This window comes from Chrysochloris asiatica, unplaced genomic scaffold (assembly GCF_000296735.1).
Source record: "Chrysochloris asiatica unplaced genomic scaffold, ChrAsi1.0 scaffold00116, whole genome shotgun sequence".
Taxonomy (NCBI): domain Eukaryota; kingdom Metazoa; phylum Chordata; class Mammalia; order Afrosoricida; family Chrysochloridae; genus Chrysochloris; species Chrysochloris asiatica.
Window position 1 is genome coordinate 4,969,720 of NW_006408634.1, and position 8,372 is coordinate 4,978,091.

The window sequence follows — 8,372 nt, forward strand, 5'->3', positions numbered from 1 at the left end:
TCTCCTGGTTGAGCTTCAATCATCCAGTCATCCAGTCCAGGTCACGTGGCAATTCTGAGAAATTTTGATTGGTTAAAACCATCCACTCATTTCTGCTATAGCAGCAGTTAGATAACTATGAAATTTACCACCCCCCACATGGCTTCCTCCCTCTCTCACACACAATAGGGGCATTTGCAGCATCTCTGTGACCACTCTGTTTCCCAAGGATCCGAGTTTGCAAACAAAAGTAGAGGACTGGGTAGGAGATGCACAGGGAAGTCATCGATAATCTAATGGGTAACTGGCACCAAAGAGAAATGAAAACCACAGGTCATCAGAGTTGGGGTTCTTATAATCTCGTTTCTCCAATTTGCAGAGATACTGAGGTCCAGAGTGGGCAGATTATTTGTCCAAATCACACAGTAGGCTGTGTCATACAACACTGTCTGCACATCATAGAACTTTTGTCTGTCCGGGATTCACTGGGCAGTGAGCAGGAAAAGTTACCCATTTCTAAATGGGATTACAGTCCTAGGTATAGGAGTTAGGAATTGCAACACATGTTTTGGGGACACAATTCAATCTATAACAGATATCTAGTCACCAAAGACAGTTGGTAACAACAATTCTACCCTTCCCTATATAAATATGGTGCTTGTTCCATGGCAAGATGGGGGTTCTTTCTCGTCCACTTGGTCTGTGATGCTTTGGCCAATAGAAGAATATGGAGGAAAAGATGTTCTGAGATTTTCATGACTTTAATGTTAAGAAGATCTGATAGTGGAGACAACTCAAGTATTCCTGAAGAGATGAATCGGTACATAAAATGTGGACCATACATACAATGGAATGTTAGTCATAAGAGAACTTAAATGGCATATTGCATTAGACAAATCTGCTGCACAAGACCTCTTTAAAGTGTTCAAGAGCAAAGATGTCAGTTGGAGGACTAAGTATGCCTGACCCAAGCCATGGTATTTTCAGTAGCTTCGTATGCATATGAAAGTTGGAGAGCAAATAAGAAAGACTGTAGAAGAATTGATGCACTTGAGTTATGGTGTTGGAGAAGAATATTAAAAGTCCATGGACTACCAGAAGAACAAACAAATGTGTGTTGGAATAAGTACAACCAGAACGCTCCTTAGAAGCCAGGATGGCAAGACTTTGTCTCTCATGTTGTTGTTGTTATGTGCTGTGGAGTTGATTCTGACTCACAGCGACCCTGTACAGGGTTTCCGAGGCTGTAAATCTTTACGGGAGCAGAAAGTCTCATCTTTCTCCTGCGTAATAGCTGGTAGTTTCGAACTGCTAACCTTGCAGTTCACAGCCCGATTCGTAACCACTATGCTACCAGAGCTCCTTTTGTCTCTCATACTTCGGACATATTATGAGGAGGGACCAGTCCCTGGAGGACATCATGCTTGGTAAATTGAGAAAGATGAAACCCCCAAAGAGATGGATTGGCACAGTGGCAGCAGCAATGGGCTCAAGTATAGCAGCAGCTGTGAGGATGGCACAGGACTGGATGGTGTTTCGTTCTGCTGTACATACAGGGTCGCTATGGGTTTGAACAGACTCAATGGCTCCTAAAAACCTAACATAATGAGAACTGAAGCTCTTGTACATGCCACGACATGGATGAACCTTGAAAACGGCATTCTGAGTGAAGCAAGTCACGTACAAAAGGGCAAATATTGTATGACCCCATTTCTGTAAAATATCTAATAAAATAAGCAAAGACATAAAGACAAATGTTTATTAGGTGATTACCAGGTGTTGGGGAAGGGCAGTCAACTTAAACAGTAGCCCACACAAGGTAAAGCTAATAGGAAAGAGCTGGGCATGATCTTATTTTTCTAGCATTGCCAAAACAAAATACCACAAAGAAGTAGCTAAAAAACAGAAGTGTATTGCCTCACAGTTCTGGAGACTTGAAGTTCAAACCAGGCTCTGAGAGAAGCTGTCCCATTCCTTTCTCCTAATTTCTAATGGCTCCTGACAATCCTGGTCCTTCCTCAGTTTCAGCTGTGTCTGCCTCAATCCTCCCATCATGGCCAACCCTTCTGTCTGTCTCTATCTCTGTATCTGTTTTCCTTTTTAATAAGATGCCACTCTAAGGAGATTAGGACACATCCTACTCCAGTAGGCATGGCCCCAAGATCTCTTTGACTTGTAAGTGAGGACCATTTGCCTGGTCATAGGAACCCCATCTTCCCAGGACAAATGGGTGTGGACCAATTGTTTCCATGGAGAAGCTGATCATGATGTTCTCATGTCTGTTCTTCTGGGCTCCATGTCCACACCTCAGTCTGTCTTGAGAAGAAGGAAGGGTGATCAGTTAGACCTGCTCCTCTGGGGGGCCTCCACACCTGCAGAGCAAACCCAGGTTTCAAATCAGTCAGTTACCTCCATGAATTTGAGGTAATCTGAAGAAGGGCAGATGTATTCTCCTGGTGTAGTAGATACAGGTCAGGCCACAAGTGAGGAGGTGATCACAGGTCATAACCCCTCTTGCTTTCCAGACACACAGTGGCAGCAAGAGGGACTTTCTGGGGAAAGTAGAGGGCGTGAGGCTCTGTCCCCTATTTTTCCCCCTTCCCACTGACCAAACATTTGACCATGTTGTTTGCCCTCCACCCTTGTCTAGCAATTCACTCTGCATAGAGAGGTTCAAAGAAAAGTTCTGGGAGAATTTACCAGACAGGTAAATTCCTCTCATCTCTAGCTTCTACTTGGGACAGTTCGAGGACCCCAGGGTTCCAGGGTTGAGAGAGGAAAGCTCAGAATGGCAGGGAAGTTGTTGTCAGTCATGCAGACTTTGGTCAGGAATAGGGAGATGTTTCATTGTTCGGGGTCTTGGAGCAGAGAGGGGGAGGAAGAGAAAAAGAAGGAGGAAGAGGGAGAGCTTAGTGAGGGGGTGTAGCCTGGAATGAGGGGTTGAGTGGGTGTGTCCAGGATGGATTGTGGTGGGTGGGCGGGGCTAGGAACGAGGACTGTGGCTGAGCAGGACTAATAGGGCAGGCAGTTTGTGTGGGCAGCCCTGAAGGATCATAGGAAGACGTGAGAGAGGGAAGAGGCCTGTCTGGCCCCTACCACCCACCCAAACAGAAACAACGCATGAGTAATGACGTGCACACTCATTAATTACCCCAGGTTAAAGATCCAGGAGTTCAAAAGGGCAGAGGCACATGGAAAAAATAGGCTAATCTGAGATTTCACATGCATATGAGGTTATTGAAAATACCTTGGCTTGGGTAGAAGAATTGATGTATTTGAGTTATGGTGTTGGAAAGTATTAAAAGTACCATGGACCACCAAAAGAACAAACAAAATTGTGTTGGAAGAACTACAACCAGAATGTTCATTAGTAACCTTGATGGTCAGACTTTGGCTCTCATACTCGACATATTTTCAGGAGTGACCAGTCCCTGGAGAAGGACATCATGATTGGTAAAGTGGAGGGTCAGCAAAAAAGAAGAAGACCTCCAATGAGATGGATTGGTACAGTGGCATCAGCAACGGGCTCAAGTGTGGCAATGATTGTGAGGTTGGCAGTGTTTCGTTCAGTTGTGCATAAAGTCGCTATAAGTCTACAACAACAATACGAGATTGGAAGGAGAAGGGGGCTCACGTTCCTTCAAGCATCTAAACTCGAGGAAAAGTAATGTGCAAAGACTCTGGACAGCCTGGCAGACCAAGGAGGCTGAACATATTTCTGTGATCTTTTCGGGGGTGGGGGTGGGGGAAGCATGGAAATATTGTTATCGAACACGGGAAGGTTGGGGTCAGTGCTGGCTGTCAGGAAAACCCAACTTGAGGGAGGCAGGCTGGAGACTGGAAAGCTGGGTGAAGTGGAAATTAACAAGACCATGTGGATGAAATGAAGACTGTAGGTCAGGGCACTAAGAGAATGAGGAAGGTCATGATTGAAATATTTCAGGAAGAGAAGTTTACCGGACTTGGTGACTCAGTGAGTGTGTGTGTGTGTGATTGTACTTAGCTGCCACTGTGTCAATTCTGACTCGTGACAAAAGTAGAACTGCCCTGTATGGTTTTCTTTCTGTCATCTTTGCAGAAACTGATTGCAGAGAGGGTGAGAAAAGGAGGCACATGGTGTAGATAAGAGGACCCAGATGGAACAACTGGGGAAATGTAGGTGTCATGGCCAAAGGTCTGGGGCTCAAGAGAGAAAAATAGGGAGAGCTCAGGGTGGAGTTCAAAGTGAGGAATGAGTTCATCTGGCGAACATGAAGAGAGGGAATGAGTGGCTCTAGGCAGAGTTGGGTACACTCATACCTGGGCTTATGGGGGTGGATATTGTTAATACCACAATCCAGTCAGGACAGAATACACCTTGTGAGGGGCAAGGTGTAGAAGACCCAAAGAGAGCTTCGACATGTTAAGTGTCAAGGTCACGTATTGCATGGCTCCATTTATACTAAAAATTCAAGCCTTGACTTTCAATACTGAATGATCACATGGATCAAATACTGAGTGACGCAGAAAGCATCACAAGAAGATGGATGCAGTGCACATTTGGCCATTGGAATGAAGTTTCTAGAACAAAGATCAGTTGTACTCTTAACCTCTACTCACTGTCTCTACAACAGCATGGCTCAGCCAGCTTCTCACCTGGAAGTTTTAACCTGACAAAGTTCCAACAAGAATCCTGGTCTTCTGGAATCCATATTCTTTGAGGAGCATGAGAAGTTATTTGGTGTCATCGAGTTGAGTTGTGACCCACAGTGAGCCCAAGTAACACAGTAGAACTGCCTCATAGCATTCTCTAGACTGCAATCTTTCTCCTCTTGTGGCACTAGATAGGTTTGTACAGCCAAACGTTCAGTTAGCAGTCAAGTGCTTAGCCATTACTTACTAGAGCTCATTATATGCAATGTAGGGGAAATTAGCCAAAATCTGATTTCTGAGTCTATTAAAAGGAAGAAAGTGCAATACACTTATAACCAAAACAAGGCTTTGTTTCTCAACAGTGACACTGTCTCCCAGTGGTCTGATGTTTCTACTGCCTCCAAGTGTGAAGAGACAAAACTGAAAGTTGTAAAACTTATGTGAGTGTTGATTTTTCTTGATTCACCACAACTTCCTGGCTTTCCACAAAGATTTTCTGATTAGAAACCAGTCAAATGCTCCAGACTTATATAGGAATGTGTTGGTCACAAGGGATAGAATCTTTAATCTATCTTTATTGCTCTTTGGTGTCATTGAACCAATTTTGACCCATAGTGACCCCATGTGAGAGAGTAGGGTTTTTGTTGGGGGAGGGAGGCTGCAAGACCAGCAGATCTCCAGGGTCTTTGTCCTGTGGGGCCTCTGGGTGCATTTAAACTGGATAGCAGCCAAGTGCTTAATGATTGTGCCACCATGACACATTTAATCTGTCCTAGCAAAGGGGGATTTCATAAGAGGATTCTGGAATTTCAGAATCCTCACGTAAAAGTCCCTTTTGCTAGGATAACTAGGAGTCCTGGTGTGGCATTGTGGGTTAATGTGTTGGACGGCAAATTCATTTGAACTGCAAGGTTGGAGGTTCAAGCTCACCAGCTGCTCCTCAGAAACCCTATACATGGTCACTATGGGTTGGAACCAACTCGACAACACTCAACAACAAAATGGGATAAATAACAGTAGGAAAACATGTCGAGTGAGACAGTCCTCCACAATTTCTAATATCCCTACATTCTTTGCTGGTTGTTAAGTGCCATCGAGTTGGTTCCAGCTCATGGCAACCCTGTATAGGGTTTTTTGTTTTGTTTTAATGTTTAATTGTGAATTATGTGACACTTTACATGGGAGAACATTAGTTTTACATTCATCCTATCATATATTGTTTCATTGCTATGGTTACTAAAGGAGTCTGAGTCCAGCTCAAACCTTTTTGTGGGTGGTCTCGAGGGAGAGAGCTTGGATAGGAACCAGGCAAGGGTACACAAGCTGATAGCAAGTGACAAAGTTTGTTGAAAGCAAGAGAATTATATAGAGCAATTTCTGTAAGTCAGCATTGTTCTGCATAGTTACAAGTTTCATCTTTTACTGTGAGCCAGGCAACCTTGAGAAAGCTGCTTTCCCTGCAAGAGTATCTTCTGCTGTAAGTCATGAGAACTGGGAAAGTTACTTTCCCTGTGTTGAATAAGCAGGCTTTGTTTGAATATAATAAACAGGCTTTGTCAGGCTGTATTCAAACTCCAAGCTTTATGAAGCCTGTAAGCCTTCCGGCCCCCAGCAGGTTACAATCCCCTCCATGCATTGTCAACCAACCAAAGGGTATACCCTGCAAGCCTGCCCCCAAGCCATCAACACACAGCCCCTCTCCCTCTCTGGGTCTAAAGTCCCCAGCCACTCCATCTCTCCACATCACCTGTATAGGGTTTTCAAGGAGCATCTGGTGGGTTTAAACAACCAACCTTGTGGTTAGCAGATGAGTGTTTATATTACAGAGCCACACTATGGCTCCATTCTTTGTTAGGTATGTCAAAAACATGAGGTAGTAATCATTCTTTAATCTTTCAAGCTCTCATGACTGTTTTTGCAGCAAATGACCTTATGGGGTGAGGTGATGTCCCTCCAGGACAAAGACTGGACTTGCTTATGGCTTGCTATGAAAGATCTCCTCAAGGTGCCTGGTTTTACCACCTGGGACCTATTGAGCTGGGTCAAGGATTTTTCTGGATCTTGTTTGTCAGCAACATTTGCTGAGATACTTTGTAACCTAATCCCTGCTCCCTTAGGTTCATCATCTAGAGGTGGGGAGTGGGGGGATGAGGTATTAAAGATGCCATCATAGGCAACCACAGGGAGAATAATGGGGTCAGGACAAACATCTAAGCTGGAGATAAGATTTCAGGAGCAAGAAGATACTTTTTATATTCTACAAATATTTATTGAGATTTTATTATGTGTCAGGCACTTTTCTGGGTAAGCAAAATAGGCAAAAATATCTTTTCCAGTGTTCTGGGTTGGTCTGTACCCCCTCACCCCACACACACTGAAAAAAAAAAAGGCTGCGTTTCAGTCCTAACCCCTAATGCCTCTGAATGCCACCTTATTAGGATATGGCGAGTTTGCAGATATAATTAGTTAAGTTCACATGACGTCATACTGAAGTGGAGTGGGCCCTCATCTGACATGGCTGGTGCCTTATCAGAAGAGAAGAAACACAGACAGACAAAGGGAAGACAGGTATGTAAAGGTGGAGCAGAGACTGAAGTCATGTTGCCACAGGGCAAGGAATGCTGGGAGCTGGGAGAAACTAGAAGAGACAAGAAAGATCCACTCAGAGAGCCTTCAGAAGGAGCATGGCCCTGCTGAAATCCTGAATTATTAAGATTCCTGGTCTCCAGAAGGGTGACGGAATACATTCCTGTAGTTTTAAGCCACCAGTTTGTGATAATTTGTTATGCCAACCCTAAGATACTAACACACCCCAGTATCACAGAGCAGATAAAGACTGGTGATTTGAAACAAAAGATGAGGAATTATTGCCCGGGGCCCCAGAGTTGAACACAAGCAGATAAAGAAGGGAAGGGGCCCTCCAACTCTATCTCGTCTCCAGAACCAGGGTGTTGTGAGACAAGCACGACAGAGGGGAAGACGGTCAGCTAAATTACTCCAGAGATATCAAAGCATGATGGTACTAGAGGCATACACAGGAGCCAGATTTTACAGTGCTCAACCACTAGGTTGAGGTTAAGGAATTTGAGATTTTGGTCTATGTTTTTTTTCCTATTCTATCAGAACGTTGTGGCCCTGATTAGAATGGTAAACAGTACCCTCTAGTTCTTACTCAGCTCTCTTTAACTGTGGCTTGCCTGCAGCTTAACTCTGGTTCCTCATTTCTCTGCAGACTTTCTGAAACTCTTATCCCAGGTGTGCCTTCCACCTTCCTATCTAGCCCAGATTTCTTGAGCCCCAGACATGCATGTTTTCTTCCTCAATATGTTTCTCAAATTTGGGTCTGGGAGTCATTCAGAAGTCTCCTTCAATGAGTCTTGCAAACTTTGCTTTGTGACGCTATCTCAATTCACTTCCCCTTCCAACAGTCCCATAACATCTACCCCATATCAAATTGTAACATCTTCCTCTTCTGCTAAAGGGACCTTCACCCCGGCCTGATTCCTGGTTTCTTGGCCTCCATTCTCTGATACTCCCTGTTGTTTTGTTGTTAGATGCCATCGAGTTGATACCGACTCATAGCAACTTATGCACAGCAGAACAAAACACTGCCTGATCCTGGGCCAGCCTCACTACTGTTGCCATGCTTGAGTCCATCAATGCTGCCACTTGGCCGATCCATCTCGTTGGGAGTCTTCCTGTTTTCCTCTGACCCACCACCTTACCAAACATGATGTTCTTCTCCAGTGACTGGTCCCTCC